The sequence below is a fragment of the Cetorhinus maximus genome, unplaced genomic scaffold, assembly GCF_964194155.1.
Source record: "Cetorhinus maximus unplaced genomic scaffold, sCetMax3.hap1.1 HAP1_SCAFFOLD_1063, whole genome shotgun sequence".
NCBI lineage: Eukaryota > Metazoa > Chordata > Chondrichthyes > Lamniformes > Cetorhinidae > Cetorhinus > Cetorhinus maximus.
The window spans coordinates 67,455-87,097 of NW_027597005.1; the positions used below are offsets into that span (position 1 = coordinate 67,455).

A 19,643-nucleotide genomic window follows, 5' to 3' on the forward strand; every position below is an offset into this window, starting at 1 on the left:
GCACTACAGTAAACAGTCTATAGAGTCTATTTAAACAGTGCACTACAGTAAACAGTCTATTTAAACAGTGCACTACAGTAAACAGTCTATAGAGTCTATTTAAACAGTTTACTACAGTAAACAGTGTATTTAAACAGTGCACTACAGTAAACAGTCTATAGAGTCTATTTAAACAATGCACTACTGTAAACAGTCTATTTAAACAATGCACTACAGTAAACAGCCTATTGAGTCTATTTAAACAGTGCACTACAGTAAACAGCCTATAGACTCTATTTAAACAGTGAACTACAGTAAACAGTCTATAGAGTCTATTTAAACAGTGCACTACAGCAAACAGTCTATAGAGTCTATTTAAACAGTGCACTACAGTAAACAGTCTATTTAAACAGTGCACTACAGTAAACAGTCTATAGAGTCTATTTAAACAGTGCACTACAGTAAAAAGTCTATTTAAGCAGTGCACTACAGCAAACAGTCTATAGAGTCTATTTAAACAGTGCACTACAGTAAACAGTCTATTTAAACAGTGCACTACAGTAAACAGTCTATAGAGTCTATTTAAACAGTGCTCTACAGTAAACAGTGTATAGAGTCTATTTAAACAGTGCACTACAGTAAACAGTCTATGGAGTCTATTTAAACAGTGCACTACAGTAAACAGTCTATAGAGTCTATTTAAACAGTGCACTACAGTAAACAGTCTATAGAGTCTATTTAAACAGTGCACTTCAGTAAACAGTCTATAGAGTCTATTTAAACAGTGCACTACAGTAAACAGTCTATTGAGTCTATTTAAACAGTGCACTACAGCAAACAGTCTATAGAGTCTATTTAAACAGTGCACTACAGTAAACAGTCTATAGAGTCTATTTAAACAGTTTACTACAGTAAACAGTCTATAGAGTCTATTTAAACAGTGCACTACAGTAAACAGTCTATAGAGTCTATTTAAACAGTGCACTACAGTAAACAGTCTATAGAGTCTATTTAAACAGTGCACTACAGTAAACAGTCTATAGAGTCTATTTAAACAGTGCACTACAGTAAACAGTCTATAGACTCTATTTAAACAGTGCACTACAGTAAACAGTCTATAGAGTCTATTTAAACAGTGCACTACAGTAAACAGTCTATAGAGTCTATTTAAACAGTGCACTACAGCAAACAGCCTATAGAGTCTTTTTAAACAGTGCACTACAGTAAACAGTCTATAGAGTCTATTTAATCAGTTTACTACAGTAAACAGTCTATTTAACCAGTGCACTACAGTAAACAGTCTATACAGTCTATTTAAACAGTGCACTACAGTAAACAGTCTATAGAGTCTATTTAAACAGCGCACTACAGTAAACAGTCTATAGAGTCTATTTAAACAGTGCACTACAGCAAACAGCCTATAGAGTCTTTTTAAACTGTGCACTACAGTAAACAGTCTATAGAGTCTATTTAATCAGTTTACTACAGTAAACAGTCTATTTAAACAGTGCACTACAGTAAACAGTCTATAGAGTCTATTTAAACAGTGCACTACAGTAAACAGTCTATTTAAACAGTGCACTACAGTAAACAGTCTATAGAGTCTATTTAAACAGTGCACTACAGTAAACAGTCTATAGAGTCTATTTAAACAGTGCACTACAGTAAACAGTCTATTTAAACAGTGCACTACAGTAAACAGTCTATAGAGTCTATTTAAACAGTTTACTACAGTAAACAGTGTATTTAAACAGTGCACTACAGTAAACAGTCTATAGAGTCTATTTAAACAGTGCACTACAGTAAACAGTCTATAGAGTCTATTTAAACAGTGCACTACAGTAAACAGTCTATAGAGTCTATTTAAACAGTGCACTACTGTAAACAGTCTATAGAGTCTATTTAAACAGTGCACTACAGTAAACAGTCTATAGAGTCTAATTAAACAGTGCACTACTGTAAACAGTCTATAGAGTCTATTTAAACAGTGCACTACAGTAAACAGTCTATAGAGTCTATTTAAACAGTGCACTACAGTAAACAGCCTATAGAGTCTATTTAAACAGTGAACTACAGTAAACAGTCTATAGAGTCTATTTAAACAGTGCACTACAGTAAACAGTCTATAGAGTCTATTTAAACAGTGCACTACAGTAAACAGTCTATAGAGTTTATTTAAACAGTGCACTACAGCAAACAGTCTATAGAGTCTATTTAAACAGTGCACTACAGTAAACAGTCTATAGAGTCTATTTAAACAGTGCACTACAGTAAACAGTCTATAGAGTCTATTTAAACAGTGCACTACAGCAAACAGTCTATAGAGTCTATTTAAACAGTGCACTACAGTAAACAGTCTATTGAGTCTATTTAAACAGTGCACTACAGTAAACAGTCTATAGAGTCTATTTAAACAGTGCACTACAGCAAACAGTCTATAGAGTCTATTTAAACAGTGCACTACAGTAAACAGTCTATAGAGTCTATGTAAACAGTGCACTACAGTAAACAGTCTATAGAGTCTATTTAAACAGTGCACTACAGCAAACAGCCTATAGAGTCTATTTAAACAGTGCACTACAGTAAACAGTCTATTTAAACAGTGCACTACAGTTAACAGTCTATAGAGTCTATTTAAACAGTGCACTACAGCAAACAGTCTATAGATTCTATTTAAACAGTGCACTAAAGCAAACAGTCTATAGAGTCTATTTAAACAGTGCACTACAGTAAACAGTCTATAAGAGTCTATTTAAACAGTGCACTACAGTAAACAGTCTATAGAGTCTATTTAAACAGTGCACTACAGTAAACAGCCTATAGAGTCTATTTAAACAGTGCACTACAGTAAACAGTCTATAGAGTCTATTTAAACAGTGCACTACAGCAAACAGCCTATAGAGTCTATTTAAACTGTGCACTACAGTAAACAGCCTATTTAAACAGTGCACTACAGTAAACAATCTATAGAGTCTATTTAAACAGTGCACTACAGTAAACAGTCTATAGAGTCTATTTAAACAGTGCACTACAGTAAACAGTCTATAGAGTCTATTTAAACAGTGCACTACAGCAAACAGTCTATAGTGTCTATTTAAACAGTGCACTGCAGTAAACAGTCTATAGAGTCTATTTAAACAGTGCACTACAGTAAACAGTCTATAGAGTCTATTTAAACAGTGCACTACAGTAAAAGGTCTATTTAAACAGCACACTACAGTAAACAGTCTATAGAGTCTATTTAAACAGTGCACTACAGTAAACAGTCTATAGAGTCTATTTAAACAGTGCACTACAGTAAACAGTCTATAGAGTCTATTTAAACAGTGCATTACAGTAAACAGTCTATAGAGTCTATTTAAACAGTGCACTACAGTAAACAGTCTAGAGAGTCTATTTAAACAGTGCACTACAGTAAACGGTCTATAGAGTCTATTTTAGCAGTGCACTACAGTTTACAGTCTATTGAGTATGTTTAAACAGTGCATTGCAGTAAACAGTCTATAGAGTCTATTTAAACAGTGCACTACAGTATACAGTCTATAGAGTCTATTTAAACAGTGCACTACAGCAAACAGTCTATAGATTCTATTTAAACAGTGCACTAAAGCAAACAGTCTATAGAGTCTATTTAAAAAGTGCACTACAGTAAACAGTCTATAGAGCCTATTTAAACAGTGCACTACAGCAAACAGTCTATAGAGTCTATTTAAACAGTGCACTAATGCAAACAGTCTATAGAGTCTATTTGAACAGTGCACTACAGCAAGCAGTCTATACCGTCTATTTAAACAGTGCACTAAAGCAAACAGTCTATAGAGTCTATTTAAACAGTGCACTACAGTAAACAGTCTATAGAGTCTATTTAAACAGTGCACTACAGCATACAGTCTATAGAGTCTATTTAAACAGTGCACTAAAGCAAACAATCTATAAAGTCTATTTAAACAGTGCACTAAAGCAAACAGTCTATAGAGTCTATTTAAACAGTGCACTACAGTAAACAGTCTATGGAGTCTATTTAAACAGTGCACTTCAGCAAACAGTCTATAGAGTCTATTTAAACAGTGCACTAAAGCAAACAGTCTATAGAGTCTATTTAAACAGTGCGCTACAGTAAACAGTCTATAGAGTCTATTTAAACAGTGCACTACTGGAAACAGTCTACAGAGTCTATTTAAACAGTGCACTACAGTAAACAGTCTATAGAGTCTATTTAAACAGTGCACTACAGTAAACAGTCTATAGAGTCTATTTAAACAGTGCACTACAGTTAACAGTCTATAGAGTCTATTTAAACAGTGCACTACAGTAAACAGCCTATAGAGTCTATTTAAACAGTGCACTACAGTAAACAGTCTATAGAGACTATTTAAACATTGCACTTCAGTAAACAGTCTATAGAGTCTATTTAAACAGTGCACTACAGTAAACAGTCTATAGAGTCTATTTAAACAGCGCACTACAGTAAACAGTCTATTTAAACAGTGCACTACAGTAAACAGTCTATAGAGACTATTTAAACAGCGCACTACAGTAAACAGTCTAGAGTCTATTTAAACAGTGCACTACAGCAAACAGTATACAGAGTCTATTTAAACAGTGCACTACAGTAAACAGTCTATAGAGTCTATTTAAACAGTGCACTACACTAAACAGTCTATAGAGTCTATTTAAACAGTGCACTACAGCAAACAGTATACAGAGTCTATTTAAACAGTGCACTACAGTAAACAGTCTATAGAGTCTATTTAAACAGTGCACTACAGCAAACAGTCTGTAGAGTCTATTTAAACAGTGCACTACAGTACACAGTCTATAGAGTCTATTTAAACAATGCACTACAGCAAACAGTCTATATAGTCTATTTAAACAGTGCACTACAGTAAACAGTCTATAGAGTCTATTTAAACAGTGCACTACAGTAAACAGTCTATAGAGTCTATTTAAACAGTGCACTACAGTAAACAGCCTATTTAAACAGTGCACTACAGTAAACAATCTATAGAGTCTATTTAAACAGTGCACTACAGTAAACAGTCTATAGAGTCTATTTAAACAGTGCACTACAGTAAACAGTCTATAGCGTCTATTTAAACAGTGCACTACAGCATACAGTCTATAGTGTCTATTTAAACAGTGCACTGCAGTAAACAGTCTATAGAGTCTATTTAAACAGTGCACTACAGTAAACAGTCTATAGAGTCTATTTAAACAGTGCACTACAGTAAACAGTCTATAGAGTCTATTTAAACAGTGCACTACAGTAAAAGGTCTATTTAAACAGTGCACTACAGTAAACAGTCTATAGAGTCTATTTAAACAGTGCACTACAGTAAACAGTCTATAGAGTCTATTTAAACAGTGCATTACAGTAAACAGTCTATAGAGTCTATTTAAACAGTGCACTACAGTAAACAGTCTAGAGAGTCTATTTAAACAGTGCACTACAGCAAACAGTCTATAGAGTCTATTTAAACAGTGCACTACAGTAAACAGTCTATAGAGTCTATTTAAACAGTGCACTACAGTAAACAGTCTATAGAGTCTATTTAAACAGTGCACTACAGTAAACGGTCTATAGAGTCTATTTAAACAGTGCACTACAGTTAACAGTCTATAGAGTCTGTTTAAACAGTGCATTGCAGTAAACAGTCTATAGAGTCTATTTAAACAGTGCACTACAGTAAACAGTCTATAGAGTCTATTTAAACAGTGCACTACAGTAAACAGTCTATTTAAACAGTGCACTACAGTAAACAGTCTATTTAAACAGTGCATTACAGTAAACAGTCTACAGAGTCTATTTAAACAGTGCACTACAGTAAACAGTCTATAGAGTCTATTTAAACAGTGCACTACAGCAAACAGTCTGTAGAGTCTATTTAAACAGTGCACTACAGTAAACAGTCTATAGAGTCTATTTAAACAGTGCACTACAGTAAACAGTCTATAGAGTCTATTTAAACAGTGCACTACAGTAAACAGTCTATAGAGTCTATTTAAACAGTGAACTACAGTAAACAGTCTATAGAGTCTATTTAATCAGTGCACTGCAGTAAACAGTCTATAGAGTCTATTTAAACAGTGCACTACAGTAAACAGTCTATAGAGTCTTTTTAAACAGTGCACTACAGTAAACAGTCTATAGAGTCTATTTAAACAGTGCACTACAGTAAACAGTCTATAGAGTCTATTTAAACAGTGCACTACAGTAAACAGTCTATAGAGTCTATTTAAACAGTGCACTACAGTAAACAGTCTATAGAGTCTATTTAAACAGTGCACTACAGTAAACAGTCTATAGAGTCTATTTAAACAGTGCACTACAGTAAACAGTCTATAGAGTCTATTTAAACAGTGCACTACAGTAAACAGTCTATAGAGTCTATTTAAACAGTGCATTACAGTAAACAGTCTATAGAGTCTAATTAAACAGTGCACTACAGTAAACAGTCTAGAGAGTCTATTTAAACAGTGCACTACAGTAAACGGTCTATTGAGTCTATTTTAACAGTGTACTACAGCAAACAGCCTACGGAGTCTATGTAAACAGTGCACTACAGTAAACAGTCTATAGAGTCTATTTAAACAGTGCACTACAGTAAACAGTGTATAGAGTCTATTTAAACCGTGCACTACAGCAAACAGTCTATAGAGTCTATTTAAACAGTGCACTACAGTAAACAGTCTATAGAGTCTATTTAAACAGTGCACTACAGCAAACAGTCTATAGAGTCTATTTAAACAGTGCACTACAGTAAACAGTCTATAGAGTCTATTTAAACAGTGCACTACATCAAACAGTCTATAGAGTCTATTTAAACAGTGCACTACAGCCAACAGTCTATAGAGTCTATTTAAACAGTGCACTACAGTAAACAGTCTATAGAGTCTATTTAAACAGTGCACTACAGTAAACAGTCTATAGTGTCTATTTAAACAGTGCACTACAGTTAACAGCCTATAGAGTCTATTTAAACAGTGCACTACAGCAAACAGCCTATAGAGTCTATTTAAACAGTGCACTACAGTTAACAGTCTATAGAGTCTGTTTAAACAGTGCATTGCAGTAAACAGTCTATAGAGTCTATTTAAACAGTGCACTACAGTAAACAGTCTATAGAGTCTATTTAAACAGTGCACTACAGTAAACAGTCTATAGAGTCTATTTAAACAGTGCACTACTGTAAACAGTCTATAGAGTCTATTTAAACAGTGCACTACAGTAAACAGCCTATTTAAACAGTGCACTACAGTAAACAGTCTATTTAAACAGTGCACTACAGTAAACAGTCTATAGAGTCTATTTAAACAGTGCACTACAGTAAACAGCCTATTTAAACAGTGCACTACAGTAAACAGCCTATTTAAACAGTGCACTATAGTAAACAGTCTATTTAAACAGTGCACTACAGTAAACAGCCTATTTAAAGTGTGCACTACAGTAAACAGTCTATTTAAACAGTGCACTACAGTAAACAGCCTATTTAAACAGTGCACTACATTAAACAGCCTATTTAAACAGTGCACTACAGTAAACAGTCTGTAGAGTCTATTTAAACAGTGCACTACAGTAAACAGTCTATAGAGTCTATTTAAACAGTGCACTACAGTAAACAGTCTATTTAAACTGTGCACTACAGTAAACAGCCTATTTAAACTGTTCACTACAGTATACAGTCTATAGAGTCTATTTAAACAGTGCACTACAGTAAACAGTCTATAGAGTCTATTTAAACAGTGCACTACAGTAAACAGTCTATAGAGTCTATTTAAACAGTGCACTACAGTAAACAGTCTATAGAGTCTATTTAAACAGTGCACTACAGTAAACAGTCTGTAGAGTCTATTTAAACAGTGCACTACAGTAAACAGTCTATAGAGTGTATTTAAACAGTGCACTACAGTAAACAGTCTGTAGAGTCTATTTAAACAGTGCACTACAGTAAACAGTCTATAGAGTCTATTTAAACAGTGCACTACAGTAAACAGCCTATTTAAACAGTGCACTACAGTAAACAGTCTATAGAGTCTATTTAAACAGCGCACTACATTAAACAGTCTATAGAGTCTATTTAAACAGTGCACTACAGCAAACAGTCTATAGAGTCTATTTAAACAGTGCACTACATTAAACAGTCTATAGAGTCTATTTAAACAGTGCACTACAGTAAACGGTCTATAGAGTCGATTTAAACAGTGCACTACAGTTAACAGTCTATAGAGTCTGTTTAAACAGTGCATTACAGTAAACAGTCTATAGAGTCTATTTAAACAGTGCACTACAGTAAACAGCCTATTTAAACAGTGCACTACAGTAAACAGTCTATAGAGTCTATTTAAACAGTGCACTACAGTAAACAGTCTATAGAGTCTATTTAAACAGTGCTCTACAGTAAACAGTGTATAGAGTCTATTTAAACAGTGCACTACAGTAAACAGTCTATGGAGTCTATTTAAACAGTGCACTACAGTAAACAGTCTATTGAGTCTATTTAAACAGTGCACTACAGCAAACAGTCTATAGAGTCTATTTAAACAGTGCACTACAGTAAACAGTCTATAGAGTCTATTTAAACAATGCACTACAGCAAACAGCCTATAGAGTCTTTTTAAACAGTGCACTACAGTAAACAGTCTATAGAGTCTATTTAATCAGTTTACTACAGTATACAGTCTATTTAAACAGTGCACTGCAGTAAACAGTCTATAGAGTCTATTTAAACAGTGCACTACAGCAAACAGTCTATTTAAACAGTGCACTACAGTAAACAGTCTATAGAGTCTATTTAAACAGTGCACTACAGTAAACAGCCTATTTAAACAGTGCACTACAGTAAACAGTCTATAGAGTCTATTTAAACAGTGCACTACAGCAAACAGTCTATAGAGTCTATTTAAACAGTGCACTACAGCAAAGAGTCTATAGAGTCTATTTAAACAGTGCACTACAGTAAACGGTCTATAGAGTCGATTTAAACAGTGCACTACAGTTAACAGTCTATAGAGTCTGTTTAAACAGTGCATTACAGTAAACAGTCTATAGAGTCTATTTAAACAGTGCACTACAGTAAACAGCCTATTTAAACAGTGCACTACAGTAAACAGTCTATAGAGTCTATTTAAACAGTGCACTACAGTAAACAGTCTATTTAAACAGTGCACTACAGTAAACAGTCTATAGAGTCTATTTAAACAGTGCACTACAGTAAACAGTCTATAGAGTCTATTTAAACAGTGCACTACAGCAAACAGCCTATAGAGTCTTTTTAAACAGTGCACTACAGTAAACAGTCTATAGAGTCTATTTAAACAGTGCACTACAGTAAACAGTCTATAGAGTCTATTTAAACAGTGCACTACAGCAAACAGTCTATTTAAACAGTGCACTACAGTAAACAGTCTATAGAGTCTATTTAAACAGTGCACTACAGTAAACAGTCTATTTAAACAGTGCACTACAGTAAACAGTCTATAGAGTCTATTTAAACAGTTTACTACAGTAAACAGTGTATTTAAACAGTGCACTACAGTAAACAGTCTATAGAGTCTATTTAAACAATGCACTACAGTAAACAGTCTATTTAAACAGTGCACTACAGTAAACAGTCTATAGAGTCTATTTAAACAGTGCACTACTGTAAACAGTCTATCGAGTCTATTTAAACAGTGCACTAGAGTACACACTCTATAGTCTATTTAAACAATGCACTACAGCAAACAGTCTATATAGTCTATTTAAACAGTGCACTACAGTAAACAGTTTATAGAGTCTATTTAAACAGTGCACTACAGTAAACAGTCTATAGAGTCTATTTAAACAGTGCACTACAGTAAACAGCCTATTTAAACAGTGCACTACAGTAAACAATCTATAGAGTCTATTTAAACAGTGCACTACAGTAAACAGTCTATAGAGTCTATTTAAACAGTGCACTACAGTAAACAGTCTATAGCGTCTATTTAAACAGTGCACTACAGCAAACAGTCTATAGTGTCTATTTAAACAGTGCACTACAGTAAACAGTCTATAGAGTCTATTTAAACAGTGCACTACAGTAAACAGTCTATAGAGTCTATTTAAACAGTGCACTACAGTAAACAGTCTATAGAGTCTATTTAAACAGTGCACTACAGTAAAAGGTCTATTTGAACAGCGCACTGCAGTAAACAGTCTATAGAGTCTATTTAAACAGTGCACTACAGTAAACAGTCTATAGAGTCTATTTAAACAGTGCACTACAGTAAACAGTCTATAGACTCTATTTAAACAGTGCACTACAGTAAACAGTCTATAGAGTCTATTTAAACAGTGCACTACAGTAAACAGTCTTTACAGTCTATTTAAACAGTGCATTATAGTAAACAGTCTATAGAGTCTATTTAAACAGTGCACTACAGTAAACAGTCTATAGAGTCTATTTAAACAGTGCACTACAGCAAACAGTCTATAGAGTCTATTTAAACAATGCACTACAGTAAACAGTCTATAGAGTCTATTTAAACAGTGCACTACAGTAAACAGTCTATAGAGTCTATTTAAACAGTGCACTACAGTAAACGGTCTATAGAGTCTATTTAAACAGTGCACTACAGTTAACAGTCTATAGAGTCTGTTTAAACAGTGCATTGCAGTAAACAGTCTATAGAGTCTATTTAAACAGTGCACTACAGTAAACAGTCTATAGAGTCTCTTTAAACAGTGCACTACAGTAAACAGTCTATTTAAACAGTGCACTACAGTAAACAGTCTATTTAAACAGTGCATTACAGTAAACAGTCTACAGAGTCTATTTAAACAGTGCACTACAGTAAACAGTCTATAGAGTTTATTTAAACAGTGCACTACAGCAAACAGTCTGTAGAGTCTATTTAAACAGTGCACTACAGTAAACAGTCTATAGAGTCTATTTAAACAGTGCACTACAGTAAACAGTCTATAGAGTCTATTTAAACAGTGCACTACAGTAAACAGTCTATAGAGTCTATTTAAACAGTGAACTACAGTAAACAGTCTATAGAGTCTATTTAATCAGTGCACTGCAGTAAACAGTCTATAGAGTCTATTTAAACAGTGCACTACAGTAAACAGTCTATAGAGTCTATTTAAACAGTGCACTACAGTAAACAGTCTATAGAGTCTATTTAAACAGTGCACTACAGTAAACAGTCTATAGAGTCTATTTAAACAGTGCACTACAGTAAACAGTCTATAGAGTCTATTTAAACAGTGCACTACAGTAAACAGTCTATAGAGTCTATTTAAACAGTGCACTACAGTAAGCAGTCTATAGAGTCTATTTAAACAGTGCACTACAGTAAACAGTCTATAGAGTCTATTTAAACAGTGCACTACAGTAAACAGTCTATAGAGTCTATTTAAACAGTGCACTACAGTAAACAGTCTATAGAGTCTATTTAAACAGTGCATTACAGTAAACAGTCTATAGAGTCTATTTAAACAGTGCACTACAGTAAACAGTCTAGAGAGTCTATTTAAACAGTGCACTACAGTAAACGGTCTATTGAGTCTAATTTAACAGTGTACTACAGCAAACAGCCTACGGAGTCTATGTAAACAGTGCACTACAGTAAACAGTGTATAGAGTCTATTTAAACCGTGCACTACAGCAAACAGTCTATAGAGTCTATTTAAACAGTGCACTACAGTAAACAGTCTATAGAGTCTATTTAAACAGTGCACTACAGCAAACAGTCTATAGAGTCTATTTAAACAGTGCACTACAGTAAACAGTCTATAGAGTCTATTTAAACAGTGCACTACAGCAAACAGTCTATAGAGTCTATTTAAACAGTGCACTACAGCAAACAGTCTATAGAGTCTATTTAAACAGTGCACTACAGTAAACAGTCTATAGAGTCTATTTAAACAGCGCACTACAGTAAACAGTCTATAGAGTCTATTTAAACTGTGCACTACAGTAAACAGTCTATAGAGTCTATTTAAACAGTGCACTACAGCAAACAGTCTATAGAGTCTATTTAAACAGTGCACTACAGTAAACAGTCTATAGAGTCTATTTAAACAGTGCACTACAGTTAACAGCCTATAGAGTCTATTTAAACAGTGCACTACAGCAAACAGCCTATAGAGTCTATTTAAACAGTGCACTACAGTTAACAGTCTATAGAGTCTGTTTAAACAGTGCATTGCAGTAAACAGTCTATAGAGTCTATTTAAACAGTGCACTACAGTAAACAGTCTATAGAGTCTATTTAAACAGTGCACTACAGTAAACAGTCTATAGAGTCTATTTAAACAGTGCACTACTGTAAACAGTCTATAGAGTCTATTTAAACAGTGCACTACAGTAAACAGCCTATTTAAACAGTGCACTACAGTAAACAGTCTATAGAGTCTATTTAAACAGTGCACTACAGTAAACAGACTATTTAAACAGTGCACTACAGTAAACAGCCTATTTAAACAGTGCACTATAGTAAACAGTCTATTTAAACAGTGCACTACAGTAAACAGCCTATTTAAAGTGTGCACTACAGTAAACAGTCTATTTAAACAGTGCACTACAGTAAACAGCCTATTTAAACAGTGCACTACATTAAACATCCTATTTAAACAGTGCACTACAGTAAACAGTCTGTAGAGTCTATTTAAACAGTGCACTACAGTAAACAGTCTATAGAGTCTATTTAAACTGTGCACTACAGTAAACAGTCTATTTAAACTGTGCACTACAGTAAACAGTCTATTTAAACTGTTCACTACAGTAAACAGTCTATAGAGTCTATTTAAACAGTGCACTACAGTAAACAGTCTATTGAGTCTATTTAAACAGTGCACTACAGTAAACAGTCTATAGAGTCTATTTAAACAGTGCACTACAGTAAACAGTCTATAGAGTCTATTTAAACAGTGCACTACAGTAAACAGTCTATAGTCTATTTAAACAGTGCACTACAGTAAACAGCCTGTAGAGTCTATTTAAACAGTGCACTACAGTAAACAGTCTATAGAGTGTATTTAAACAGTGCACTACAGTAAACAGTCTGTAGAGTCTATTTAAACAGTGCACTACAGTAAACAGTCTATAGAGTCTATTTAAACAGTGCACTACAGTAAACAGCCTATTTAAACAGTGCACTACAGTAAACAGTCTATAGAGTCTATTTAAACAGCGCACTACATTAAACAGTCTATAGAGTCTATTTAAACAGTGCACTACAGCAAACAGTCTATAGAGTCTATTTAAACAGTGCACTACAGCAAACAGTCTATAGAGTCTATTTAAACAGTGCACTACAGTAAACGGTCTATAGAGTCGATTTAAACAGTGCACTACAGTTAACAGTCTATAGAGTCTGTTTAAACAGTGCATTACAGTAAACAGTCTATAGAGTCTATTTAAACAGTGCACTACAGTAAACAGCCTATTTAAACAGTGCACTACAGTAAACAGTCTATAGAGTCTATTTAAACAGTGCACTACAGTAAACAGTCTATACAGTCTATTTAAACAGTGCTCTACAGTAAACAGTGTATAGAGTCTATTTAAACAGTGCACTACAGTAAACAGTCTATGGAGTCTATTTAAACAGTGCACTACAGTAAACAGTCTATAGAGTCTATTTAAACAGTGCACTACAGCAAACAGTCTATAGAGTCTATTTAAACAGTGCACTACAGTAAACAGTCTATAGAGTCTATTTAAACAGTGCACTACAGCAAACAGCCTATAGAGTCTTTTTAAACAGTGCACTACAGTAAACAGTCTATAGAGTCTATTTAATCAGTTTACTACAGTAAACAGTCTATAGAGTCTATTTAAACAGTGCACTACAGTAAACAGTCTATAGAGTCTATTTAAACAGTGCACTACAGTAAACAGTCTATAGAGTCTATTTAAACAGTGCACTACAGTTAACAGTCTATAGAGTCTATTTAAACAGTGCACTACAGTATACAGTCTATGGAGTCTATTTAAACAGTGCACTACAGCAAACAGCCTATAGAGTCTATTTAAACAGTGCACTACAGTTAACAGTCTATAGAGTCTATTTAAACAGTGCACTACAGCAAACAGTCTATAGATTCTATTTAAACAGTGCACTAAAGCAAACAGTCTATAGAGTCTATTTAAAAAGTGCACTACAGTAAACAGTCTATAGAGCCTATTTAAACAGTGCACTACAGCAAACAGTCTATAGAGTCTATTTAAACAGTGCACTAATGCAAACAGTCTATAGAGTCTATTTAAACAGTGCACTACTGCAAGCAGTCTATAGAGTCTATTTAAACAGTGCACTAAAGCAAACAGTCTATAGAGTCTATTTAAACAGTGCACTACAGTAAACAGTCTATAGAGTCTATTTAAACAGTGCACTACAGCATACAGTCTATAGAGTCTATTTAAACAGTGCACTAAAGCAAACAATCTATAGAGTCTATTTAAACAGTGCACTAAAGCAAACAGTCTATAGAGTCTATTTAAACAGTGCACTACAGTAAACAGTCTATGGAGTCTATTTAAACAGTGCACTTCAGCAAACAGTCTATAGAGTCTATTTAAACAGTGCACTAAAGCAAACAGTCTATAGAGTCTATTTAAACGGTGCGCTACAGTAAACAGTCTATAGAGTCTATTTTATCAGTGCACTACTGTAAACAGTCTATAGAGTCTATTTAAACAGTGCACTACAGTAAACAGTCTATAGATTCTATTTAAACAGTGCACTACAGTTAACAGTCTATAGAGTCTATTTAAACAGTGCACTACAGTAAACAGCCTATAGAGTCTATTTAAACAGTGCACTACAGTAAACAGTCTATAGAGTCTATTTCAACAGTGCACTACAGTAAACAGTCTATAGAGTCTATTTAAACAGCGCACTACAGTAAACAGTCTATTTAAACAGTGCACTACAGTAAACAGTCTATAGAGACTATTTAAACAGCACACTACAGTAAACAGTCTATAGAGTCTATTTAAACAGTGCACTACAGTAAACAGTCTATAGAGTCTATTTAAACAGTGCACTACAGCAAACAGTGTACAGAGTCTATTTAAACAGTGCACTACAGTAAACAGTCTATAGAGTCTATTTAAACAGTGCACTACAGCAAACAGTCTGTAGAGTGTATTTAAACAGTGCACTACAGTAAACAGTCTATAGAGTCTATTTAAACAGTGCACTACAGCAAACAGTCTGTAGAGTCTATTTAAACAGTGCACTACAGTAAACAGTCTATAGAGTCTATTTAAACAGTGCACTACAGCAAACAGTCTATATAGTCTAATTAAACAGTGCACTACAGTAAACAGTCTATAGAGTCTATTTAAACAGTGCACTACAGTAAACAGTCTATAGAGTCTATTTAAACAGTGCACTACAGTAAACAGCCTATTTAAACAGTGCACTACAGTAAACAGTCTATAGAGTCTATTTAAACAGTGCACTACAGTAAACAGTCTATAGAGTCTATTTAAACAGTGCACTACAGTAAACAGTCTATAGAGTCTATTTAAACAGTGCACTACAGTAAACAGTCTATAGAGTCTATTTTAACAGTGTACTACAGCAAACAGCCTACGGAGTCTATGTAAACAGTGCACTACAGTAAACAGTGTATAGAGTCTATTTAAACAGTGCACTACAGCAAACAGTCTATAGAGTCTATTTAAACAGTGCACTACAGTAAACAGTCTATAGAGTCTATTTAAACAGTGCACTACAGCAAACAGTCTATAGAGTCTATTTAAACAGTGCACTACAGTTAACAGTCTATAGAGTCTGTTTACACAGTGCATTGCAGTAAACAGTCTATAGAGTCTATTTAAACAGTGCACTACAGTAAACAGTCTATAGAGTCTATTTAAACAGTGCACTACAGTAAACAGTCTATTTAAACAGTGCATTACAGTAAACAGTCTATAGAGTCTATTTAAACAGTGCATTACAGTAAACAGTCTATAGAGTCTATTTAAACAGTGCACTACAGTAAACAGTCTATTTAAACAGTGCATTACAGTAAACAGTCTATAGAGTCTATTTAAACAGAGCATTACAGTAAACAGTCTATAGAGTCTATTTAAACAGTGCACTACAGTAAACAGTCTATAGAGTCTATTTAAACAGTGCACTACAGTAAACAGCCTATAGAGTCTATTTAAACAGTGCACTACAGCAAACAGCCTATAGAGTCTATTTAAAGAGTGCACTACAGCAAACAGTCTATAGAGTCTATTTAAACAGTGCACTACAGTAAACAGTCTATAGAGTCTATTTAAACAATGCACTACAGTAAACAGTCCATTTAAACAGTGCACTACAGTAAACAGTCTATAGAGTCTATTTAAACAGTTTACTACAGTAAACAGTCTATAGAGTCTATTTAAACAATGCACTACAGTAAACAGTCCATTTAAACAGTGCACTACAGTAAACAGTCTATAGTGTCTATTTAAACAGTGCACTACAGTAAACAGTCTATAGAGTCTATTTGAACAGCACACTACAGTAAACGGTCTATAGAGTCTATTTAAACAGTGCACTACAGTATACAGTCTATAGAGTCTATTTAAACAGTGCACTACAGTAAACAGTCTATAGAGTCTATTTAAACAGTGCATTACAGTAAACAGTCTATAGAGTCTATTTAAACAGTGCTCTACAGTAAACAGTCTATAGAGTCTATTTAAACAGTGTACTACAGCAAACAGTCTATAGAGTCTATTTAAACAGTGCACTACAGTAAACAGTCTATAGAGTCTATTTAAACAGTGCACTACAGTAAACAGTCTATAGAGTCTATTTAAACAGTGCACTACAGTAAACAGTCTATAGAGTCTATTTAAACAGTGCACTACAGTAAACAGTCTATAGAGTCTATTTAAACAGTGCACTACAGTAAACAGTCTATAGAGTCTATTTAAACAGTGCACTACAGTAAACAGTCTATAGAGTCTATTTAAACAGTGCACTACAGCAAACAGTCTATAGAGTCTATTTAAACAGTGCACTACAGTAAACAGTCTATGGAGTCTATTTAAACAGTGCACTACAGTAAACAGTCTATAGAGTCTATTTAAACAGTGCACTACAGTAAACAGTCTATAGAGTCTATTTAAACAGTGCACTACAGTAAACAGTCTATAGAGTCTATTTAAACAGTGCACTACAGTAAACAGTCTATAAAGTCTATTTAAACAGTGCACTACAGTAAACAGTCTATAGAGTCTATTTAAACAGTGCACTACAGTAAACAGTCTATAGAGTCTATTTAAACAGTGCACTACAGTAAACAGTCTATAGAGCCTATTTAATCAGTGCACTGCAGTAAACAGTCTGTAGAGTCTATTTAAACAGTGCACTACAGTAAACAGTCTATAGAGCCTATTTAATCAGTGCACTGCAGTAAACAGTCTATAGAGTCTATTTAAACAGTGCACTACAGTAAACAGTCTATAGAGTCTATTTAAACAGTGCACTACAGTAAACAGTCTATGGAGTCTATTTAAACAGTGCACTACAGTAAACAGTCTATAGAGTCTATTTAAACAGTGCACTACTGTAAACAGTCTATAGAGTCTATTTAAACAGTGCACTACTGTAAACAGTCTATAGAGTCTAATTAAACAGTGCACTACAGTAAACAGTCTACAGAGTCTATTTAAACAGTGCCCTACAGTAAACAGTCTATAGAGTCTATTTAAACAGTGCACTACTGTAAACAGTCTATAGAGTCTAATTAAACAGTGCACTACAGTAAACAGTCTACAGAGTCTATTTAAACAGTGCCCTACAGTAAACAGTCTATAGAGTCTATTTAAACAGTGCACTACAGTAAACAGTCTATAGAGTCTATTTAAACAGTGCACTACAGTAAACAGTCTATTTAAACAGTGCACTACAGTAAACAGTCTATAGAGTCTATTTAAACAGTGCACTACAGCAAACAGTCTATAGAGTCTATTTAAGCAGTGCACTACTGTAAACAGTCTATAGAGTCTATTTAAACAGTGCACTACTGTAAACAGTCTATAGAGTCTATTTAAACAGTGCACTACTGTAAACAGTCTATAGAGTCTATTTAAACAGTGCACTACTGTAAACAGTCTATAGAGTCTATTTAAACAGTGCACTACAGTAAACAGTCTACAGAGATCTATTTAAACAGTGCACTACAGTAAACAGTCTATAGAGTCTATTTAAACAGCGCACTACAGTAAACAGTCTATAGAGTCTATTTAAACAGTGCACTACAGTAAACAGTCTATTTAAACAGTGCACTACAGTAAACAGTCTATAGAGTCTTTTTAAACAGTGCACTACAGCAAACAGTCTATTTAAACAGCGCACTACAGTAAACAGTCTATAGAGTCTATTTAAACAGTCCACTACAGTAAACAGTCTATAGAGTCTATTTAAACAGTGCACTACAGTAAACAGTCTATTTAAACAGTCCACTACAGTAAACCGTCTATAGAGTCTATTTAAACAGTGCACTACAGTAAACAGTCTATAGAGTCTATTTAAACAGTGCACTACAGTAAACAGTCTACAGAGTCTATTTAAACAGTGCACTACAGTGAACAGTCTATAGAGTCTATTTAAACAGTGCACTACAGTAAACAGTCTATAGAGTCTATTTAAACAGTGCACTACAGTAAACAGTCTATAGAGTCTATTTAAACAGTGCACTACAGTACACAGCCTATTTAAACAGTGCACTACAGTAAACAGTCTATAGAGTCTATTTAAACAGTGCACTACAGCAAACAGTCTATAGAATCTATTTAAACAGTGCACTACAGCAAGCAGTCTATAGAATCTATTTAAACAGTGCACTACAGCAAACAGTCTATAGAATCTATTTAAACAGTGCACTACAGCAAACAGTCTATAGAGTCTATTTAAACAGTGCACTACAGCAAACAGTCTATAGAATCTATTTAAACAGTGCACTACAGCAAGCAGTCTATAGAGTCTATTTAAACAGTGCACTACAGCAAACAGTCTATAGAATCTATTTAAACAGTGCACTACAGCAAACAGTCTATAGAGTCTATTTAAACAGTGCACTACAGTAAACAGTCTATTTAAACAGTGCACTACACTAAACAGTCTATAGAGTCTATTTAAACAGTGCACTACAGTAAACAGTCTATAGAGTCTATTTAAACAGTGCACTACAGTAAACAGTCTATAGAGTCTATTTAAACAGTGCACTACAGTAAACAGTCTATAGAGTCTATTTAAACAGTGCACTACAGTAAACAGTCTATAGAGTCTATTTAAACAGTGCACTACAGTAAACAGTCTATTTAAACAGTGCACTACACTAAACAGTGTATAGAGTCTATTTAAACAGTGCACTACAGTAAACAGTCTATAGAGTCTATTTAAACAGTGCACTACAGCAAACAGTCTATAGAGTCTATTTAAACAGTGCACTACAGTAAACAGTCTATTTAAACAGTGCACTACAGTAAACAGTCTATAGAGTCTATTTAAACAGAGCACTACAGTAAACAGTCTATTTAAACTGTGCACTACAGTAAACAGTATATTTAAACAGCACACCACAATAAACAGTCTTTTTAAAATGTGCACTACAGTAAACAGTCTATAGAGTCTATTTAAACAGTGCACTACAGCAAACAGTCTACAGAGTCTATTTA

General features: G+C 34.1%; 1 protein-coding gene across 2 annotated transcripts in view; it reads left to right on the top strand.

The window, feature by feature from the left end:
- The window catches only part of LOC144675632 (phospholipid-transporting ATPase ID-like), an 84,931-nt gene that overhangs the window by 62,795 nt on the left and 2,493 nt on the right, over positions 1-19,643 (top strand). The gene's annotated exons all lie outside the window — the stretch shown is intronic.